The sequence below is a fragment of the Rhynchophorus ferrugineus genome, unplaced genomic scaffold (genome assembly GCF_030347505.1).
Source record: "Rhynchophorus ferrugineus isolate W39M unplaced genomic scaffold, kcgeb_rfMv2 rfM9, whole genome shotgun sequence".
In the NCBI taxonomy this organism is placed as follows: domain Eukaryota; kingdom Metazoa; phylum Arthropoda; class Insecta; order Coleoptera; family Curculionidae; genus Rhynchophorus; species Rhynchophorus ferrugineus.
In genome coordinates this window covers 1,684,423-1,693,554 of record NW_027472588.1, presented here as the reverse complement: position 1 = coordinate 1,693,554, position 9,132 = coordinate 1,684,423, and positions in this window count along the sequence as shown.

Genomic DNA, 9,132 nt, shown 5'->3' with positions numbered 1-9,132 from the left:
TTTTCTGTCATTTTTGAGGTTTTTGCTTTCATTTCCGTTAAAATAGTCTCAGATTGATGAAAATTGCAGGAATTATAAAGAATTTTATGCTGAATGGAATGGACCCATACAGATTTTTGTACAAGCTTTAGTTTTTAAGTTATATAAGGAAAATAATATTTTCAAAAAATCTGCGATTGTCTATTTATGTCACATATCTTAAAAACTATCTATTCTATGACAATTTAACATGGATTTTCGTTTATTTCACCTCAAAATACATGCGTTTTGAGAGTTTCATCTTTATCCGAGACGTCAAATTTTTTTCCATATTTTCCATATATATAGTCGTGAAAATTTGCGATTTTCTGTCATTTTTGAGGTTTTTGCTTTCATTTCCGTTAAAATAGTCTCAGATTGATGAAAATTGCAGGAATTATAAAGAATTTTATGCTGAATGGAATGGACCCATACAGATTTTTGTACAAGCTTTAGTTTTTAAGTTATATAAGGAAAATAATATTTTCAAAAAATCTGCGATTGTCTATTTATGTCACATATCTTGAAAACTATCTATTCTATGACAATTTAACATGGATTTTCGTTTATTTCACCTCAAAATACATGCGTTTTGAGAGTTTCATCTTTATCCGAGACGTCAAATTTTTTTCCATATTTTCCATATATATAATCGTGAAAATTTGCGATTTTCTGTCATTTTTGAGGTTTTTGCTTTCATTTCCGTTAAAATAGTCTCAGATTGATGAAAATTGCAGGAATTATAAAGAATTTTATGCTGAATGGAATGGACCCATACAGATTTTTGTACAAGCTTTAGTTTTTAAGTTATATAAGGAAAATAATATTTTCAAAAAATCTGCGATTGTCTATTTATGTGACATATCTTAAAAACTATCTATTCTATGGCAATTTAACATGGATTTTCGTTTATTTCGCCTCAAAATACATGCGTTTTGAGAGTTTCATCTTTATCCGAGACGTGAAATTTTTTTCCATATTTTCCATATATATAGTCGTGAAAATTTGCGATTTTCTGTCATTTTTGAGGTTTTTGCTTTCATTTCCGTTAAAGTAGTCTCAGAGTGATGAAAATTGCAGGGATTATAAAGAATTTTATGCTGAATCGAATGGACCTATACAGATTTTTGTACAAGCTTTAGTTTTTAAGTTATATAAGGAAAATAATATTTTCAAAAAATCTGCGATTGTCTATTTATGTGACATATCTTAAAAACTATCTATTCTATGGCAATTTAACATAGATTTTCGTTTATTTCGCCTCAAAATACATGCGTTTTGAGAGTTTCGTCTTTATCCGAGACTTGAAATTTTCTTCCTTATTTTCCATATATATAGTCGTGAAAATTTGCGATTTTCTGTCATTTTTGAGGTTTTTGCTTTCATTTCCGTTAAAGTAGTCTCAGATTGATGAAAATTGCAGGGATTATAAAGAATTTTATGCTGAATCGAATGGACCCATACAGATTTTTGTACAAGCTTTAGTTTTTAAGTTATATAAGGAAAATAATATTTTCAAAAAATCTGCGATTGTCTATTTATGTCACATATCTTAAAAACTATCTATTCTATGGCAATTTAACATGGATTTTCGTTTATTTCACCTCAAAATACATGCGTTTTGAGAGTTTCATCTTTATCCGAGACGTGAAATTTTTTTCCATATTTTCCATATATATAGTCGTGAAAATTTGCGATTTTCTGTCGTTTTTGAGGTTTTTGCTTTCATTTCCGTTAAAATAGTCTCAGTTTGATGAAAATTGCAGGAATTATAAAGAATTTTATGCTGAATGGAATGGACACATACAGATTTTTGTACAAGCTTTAGTTTTTAAGTTATATAAGGAAAATAATATTTTCAAAAAATCTGCGATTGTCTATTTATGTCACATATCTTAAAAACTATCTATTCTATGGCAATTTAACATGGATTTTCGTTTATTTCACCTCAAAATACATGCGTTTTGAGATTTTCATCTTTATCCGAGACGTGAAATTTTTTTCCATATTTTCCATATATATAGTCGTGAAAATTTGCGATTTTCTGTCGTTTTTGAGGTTTTTGCTTTCATTTCCGTTAAAATAGTCTCAGTTTGATGAAAATTGCAGGAATTATAAAGAATTTTATGCTGAATGGAATGGACACATACAGATTTTTGTACAAGCTTTAGTTTTTAAGTTATATAAGGAAAATAATATTTTCAAAAAATCTGCGATTGTCTATTTATGTCACATATCTTAAAAACTATCTATTCTATGACAATTTAACATGGATTTTCGTTTATTTCACCTCAAAATACATGCGTTTTGAGTGTTTCATCTTTATCCGAGACGTCAAATTTTTTTCCATATTTTCCATATATATAGTCGTGAAAATTTGCGATTTTCTGTCATTTTTGAGGTTTTTGCTTTCATTTCCGTTAAAATAGTCTCAGTTTGATGAAAATTGCAGGAATTATAAAGAATTTTATGCTGAATGGAATGGACACATACAGATTTTTGTACAAGCTTTAGTTTTTAAGTTATATAAGGAAAATAATATTTTCAAAAAATCTGCGATTGTCTATTTATGTCACATATCTTAAAAACTATCTATTCTATGACAATTTAACATGGATTTTCGTTTATTTCACCTCAAAATACATGCGTTTTGAGTGTTTCATCTTTATCCGAGACGTCAAATTTTTTTCCATATTTTCCATATATATAGTCGTGAAAATTTGCGATTTTCTGTCATTTTTGACGTTTTTGCTTTCATTTCCGTTAAAATAGTCTCAGATTGATGAAAATTGCAGGAATTATAAAGAATTTTATGCTGAATGGAATGGACCCATACAGATTTTTGTACAAGCTTTAGTTTTTAAGTTATATAAGGAAAATAATATTTTCAAAAAATCTGCGATTGTCTATTTATGTCACATATCTTAAAAACTATCTATTCTATGACAATTTAACATGGATTTTCGTTTATTTCACCTCAAAATACATGCGTTTTGAGAGTTTCATCTTTATCCGAGACGTCAAATTTTTTTCCATATTTTCCATATATATAGTCGTGAAAATTTGCGATTTTCTGTCATTTTTGAGGTTTTTGCTTTCATTTCCGTTAAAATAGTCTCAGATTGATGAAAATTGCAGGAATTATAAAGAATTTTATGCTGAATGGAATGGACCCATACAGATTTTTGTACAAGCTTTAGTTTTTAAGTTATATAAGGAAAATAATATTTTCAAAAAATCTGCGATTGTCTATTTATGTCACATATCTTAAAAACTATCTATTCTATGACAATTTAACATGGATTTTCGTTTATTTCACCTCAAAATACATGCGTTTTGAGTGTTTCATCTTTATCCGAGACGTCAAATTTTTTTCCATATTTTCCATATATATAGTCGTGAAAATTTGCGATTTTCTGTCATTTTTGAGGTTTTTGCTTTCATTTCCGTTAAAATAGTCTCAGATTGATGAAAATTGCAGGAATTATAAAGAATTTTATGCTGAATGGAATGGACCCATACAGATTTTTGTACAAGCTTTAGTTTTTAAGTTATATAAGGAAAATAATATTTTCAAAAAATCTGCGATTGTCTATTTATGTCACATATCTTAAAAACTATCTATTCTATGACAATTTAACATGGATTTTCGTTTATTTCACCTCAAAATACATGCGTTTTGAGAGTTTCATCTTTATCCGAGACGTCAAATTTTTTTCCATATTTTCCATATATATAGTCGTGAAAATTTGCGATTTTCTGTCATTTTTGAGGTTTTTGCTTTCATTTCCGTTAAAATAGTCTCAGATTGATGAAAATTGCAGGAATTATAAAGAATTTTATGCTGAATGGAATGGACCCATACAGATTTTTGTACAAGCTTTAGTTTTTAAGTTATATAAGGAAAATAATATTTTCAAAAAATCTGCGATTGTCTATTTATGTCACATATCTTAAAAACTATCTATTCTATGACAATTTAACATGGATTTTCGTTTATTTCACCTCAAAATACATGCGTTTTGAGTGTTTCATCTTTATCCGAGACGTCAAATTTTTTTCCATATTTTCCATATATATAGTCGTGAAAATTTGCGATTTTCTGTCATTTTTGAGGTTTTTGCTTTCATTTCCGTTAAAATAGTCTCAGATTGATGAAAATTGCAGGAATTATAAAGAATTTTATGCTGAATGGAATGGACACATACAGATTTTTGTACAAGCTTTAGTTTTTAAGTTATATAAGGAAAATAATATTTTCAAAAAATCTGCGATTGTCTATTTATGTCACATATCTTAAAAACTATCTATTCTATGACAATTTAACATGGATTTTCGTTTATTTCACCTCAAAATACATGCGTTTTGAGTGTTTCATCTTTATCCGAGACGTCAAATTTTTTTCCATATTTTCCATATATATAGTCGTGAAAATTTGCGATTTTCTGTCATTTTTGAGGTTTTTGCTTTCATTTCCGTTAAAATAGTCTCAGATTGATGAAAATTGCAGGAATTATAAAGAATTTTATGCTGAATGGAATGGACCCATACAGATTTTTGTACAAGCTTTAGTTTTTAAGTTATATAAGGAAAATAATATTTTCAAAAAATCTGCGATTGTCTATTTATGTCACATATCTTAAAAACTATCTATTCTATGACAATTTAACATGGATTTTCGTTTATTTCACCTCAAAATACATGCGTTTTGAGAGTTTCATCTTTATCCGAGACGTCAAATTTTTTTCCATATTTTCCATATATATAGTCGTGAAAATTTGCGATTTTCTGTCATTTTTGAGGTTTTTGCTTTCATTTCCGTTAAAATAGTCTCAGATTGATGAAAATTGCAGGAATTATAAAGAATTTTATGCTGAATGGAATGGACCCATACAGATTTTTGTACAAGCTTTAGTTTTTAAGTTATATAAGGAAAATAATATTTTCAAAAAATCTGCGATTGTCTATTTATGTCACATATCTTAAAAATTATCTATTCTATGACAATTTAACATGGATTTTCGTTTATTTCACCTCAAAATACATGCGTTTTGAGAGTTTCATCTTTATCCGAGACGTCAAATTTTTTTCCATATTTTCCATATATATAGTCGTGAAAATTTGCGATTTTCTGTCATTTTTGAGGTTTTTGCTTTCATTTCCGTTAAAATAGTCTCAGATTGATGAAAATTGCAGGAATTATAAAGAATTTTATGCTGAATGGAATGGACCCATACAGATTTTTGTACAAGCTTTAGTTTTTAAGTTATATAAGGAAAATAATATTTTCAAAAAATCTGCGATTGTCTATTTATGTCACATATCTTAAAAACTATCTATTCTATGACAATTTAACATGGATTTTCGTTTATTTCACCTCAAAATACATGCGTTTTGAGAGTTTCATCTTTATCCGAGATGTCAAATTTTTTTCCATATTTTCCATATATATAGTCGTGAAAATTTGCGATTTTCTGTCATTTTTGAGGTTTTTGCTTTCATTTCCGTTAAAATAGTCTCAGATTGATGAAAATTGCAGGAATTATAAAGAATTTTATGCTGAATGGAATGGACCCATACAGATTTTTGTACAAGCTTTAGTTTTTAAGTTATATAAGGAAAATAATATTTTCAAAAAATCTGCGATTGTCTATTTATGTCACATATCTTAAAAACTATCTATTCTATGACAATTTAACATGGATTTTCGTTTATTTCACCTCAAAATACATGCGTTTTGAGAGTTTCATCTTTATCCGAGACGTCAAATTTTTTTCCATATTTTCCATATATATAGTCGTGAAAATTTGCGATTTTCTGTCATTTTTGAGGTTTTTGCTTTCATTTCCGTTAAAATAGTCTCAGATTGATGAAAATTGCAGGAATTATAAAGAATTTTATGCTGAATGGAATGGACCCATACAGATTTTTGTACAAGCTTTAGTTTTTAAGTTATATAAGGAAAATAATATTTTCAAAAAATCTGCGATTGTCTATTTATGTCACATATCTTAAAAACTATCTATTCTATGACAATTTAACATGGATTTTCGTTTATTTCACCTCAAAATACATGCGTTTTGAGAGTTTCATCTTTATCCGAGACGTCAAATTTTTTTCCATATTTTCCATATATATAGTCGTGAAAATTTGCGATTTTCTGTCATTTTTGAGGTTTTTGCTTTCATTTCCGTTAAAATAGTCTCAGATTGATGAAAATTGCAGGAATTATAAAGAATTTTATGCTGAATGGAATGGACCCATACAGATTTTTGTACAAGCTTTAGTTTTTAAGTTATATAAGGAAAATAATATTTTCAAAAAATCTGCGATTGTCTATTTATGTCACATATCTTAAAAACTATCTATTCTATGACAATTTAACATGGATTTTCGTTTATTTCACCTCAAAATACATGCGTTTTGAGTGTTTCATCTTTATCCGAGACGTCAAATTTTTTTCCATATTTTCCATATATATAGTCGTGAAAATTTGCGATTTTCTGTCATTTTTGAGGTTTTTGCTTTCATTTCCGTTAAAATAGTCTCAGATTGATGAAAATTGCAGGAATTATAAAGAATTTTATGCTGAATGGAATGGACCCATACAGATTTTTGTACAAGCTTTAGTTTTTAAGTTATATAAGGAAAATAATATTTTCAAAAAATCTGCGATTGTCTATTTATGTCACATATCTTAAAAACTATCTATTCTATGACAATTTAACATGGATTTTCGTTTATTTCACCTCAAAATACATGCGTTTTGAGAGTTTCATCTTTATCCGAGACGTCAAATTTTTTTCCATATTTTCCATATATATAGTCGTGAAAATTTGCGATTTTCTGTCATTTTTGAGGTTTTTGCTTTCATTTCCGTTAAAATAGTCTCAGATTGATGAAAATTGCAGGAATTATAAAGAATTTTATGCTGAATGGAATGGACCCATACAGATTTTTGTACAAGCTTTAGTTTTTAAGTTATATAAGGAAAATAATATTTTCAAAAAATCTGCGATTGTCTATTTATGTCACATATCTTAAAAACTATCTATTCTATGACAATTTAACATGGATTTTCGTTTATTTCACCTCAAAATACATGCGTTTTGAGAGTTTCATCTTTATCCGAGACGTCAAATTTTTTTCCATATTTTCCATATATATAGTCGTGAAAATTTGCGATTTTCTGTCATTTTTGAGGTTTTTGCTTTCATTTCCGTTAAAATAGTCTCAGATTGATGAAAATTGCAGGAATTATAAAGAATTTTATGCTGAATGGAATGGACCCATACAGATTTTTGTACAAGCTTTAGTTTTTAAGTTATATAAGGAAAATAATATTTTCAAAAAATCTGCGATTGTCTATTTATGTCACATATCTTAAAAATTATCTATTCTATGACAATTTAACATGGATTTTCGTTTATTTCACCTCAAAATACATGCGTTTTGAGAGTTTCATCTTTATCCGAGACGTCAAATTTTTTTCCATATTTTCCATATATATAGTCGTGAAAATTTGCGATTTTCTGTCATTTTTGAGGTTTTTGCTTTCATTTCCGTTAAAATAGTCTCAGATTGATGAAAATTGCAGGAATTATAAAGAATTTTATGCTGAATGGAATGGACCCATACAGATTTTTGTACAAGCTTTAGTTTTTAAGTTATATAAGGAAAATAATATTTTCAAAAAATCTGCGATTGTCTATTTATGTCACATATCTTAAAAATTATCTATTCTATGACAATTTAACATGGATTTTCGTTTATTTCACCTCAAAATACATGCGTTTTGAGAGTTTCATCTTTATCCGAGACGTCAAATTTTTTTCCATATTTTCCATATATATAGTCGTGAAAATTTTCGATTTTCTGTCATTTTTGAGGTTTTTGCTTTCATTTCCGTTAAAATAGTCTCAGATTGATGAAAATTGCAGGAATTATAAAGAATTTTATGCTGAATGGAATGGACCCATACAGATTTTTGTACAAGCTTTAGTTTTTAAGTTATATAAGGAAAATAATATTTTCAAAAAATCTGCGATTGTCTATTTATGTCACATATCTTAAAAATTATCTATTCTATGACAATTTAACATGGATTTTCGTTTATTTCACCTCAAAATACATGCGTTTTGAGAGTTTCATCTTTATCCGAGACGTCAAATTTTTTTCCATATTTTCCATATATATAGTCGTGAAAATTTGCGATTTTCTGTCATTTTTGAGGTTTTTGCTTTCATTTCCGTTAAAATAGTCTCAGATTGATGAAAATTGCAGGAATTATAAAGAATTTTATGCTGAATGGAATGGACCCATACAGATTTTTGTACAAGCTTTAGTTTTTAAGTTATATAAGGAAAATAATATTTTCAAAAAATCTGCGATTGTCTATTTATGTCACATATCTTAAAAACTATCTATTCTATGACAATTTAACATGGATTTTCGTTTATTTCACCTCAAAATACATGCGTTTTGAGAGTTTCATCTTTATCCGAGACGTCAAATTTTTTTCCATATTTTCCATATATATAGTCGTGAAAATTTGCGATTTTCTGTCATTTTTGAGGTTTTTGCTTTCATTTCCGTTAAAATAGTCTCAGATTAATGAAAATTGCAGGAATTATAAAGAATTTTATGCTGAATGGAATGGACCCATACAGATTTTTGTACAAGCTTTAGTTTTTAAGTTATATAAGGAAAATAATATTTTCAAAAAATCTGCGATTGTCTATTTATGTGACATATCTTAAAAATTATCTATTCTATGGCAATTTAACATGGATTTTCGTTTATTTCACCTCAAAATACATGCGTTTTGAGAGTTTCATCTTTATCCGAGACGTGAAATTTTTTTCCATATTTTCCATATATATAGTCGTGAAAATTTGCGATATTCTGTAATTTTTAAGGTTTTTGCTTTCATTTCCGTTAAAATAGTCTCAGATTGATGAAAATTGCAGGAATTATAAAAAATTTTATGCTGAATCGAATGGACCCATACAGATTTTTGTACAAGCTTTAATTTTTAAGTTATATAAGGAAAATAATATTTTCAAAAAATTTGCGATTGTCTATTTATGTGACATATCTTAAAAATTATCTATT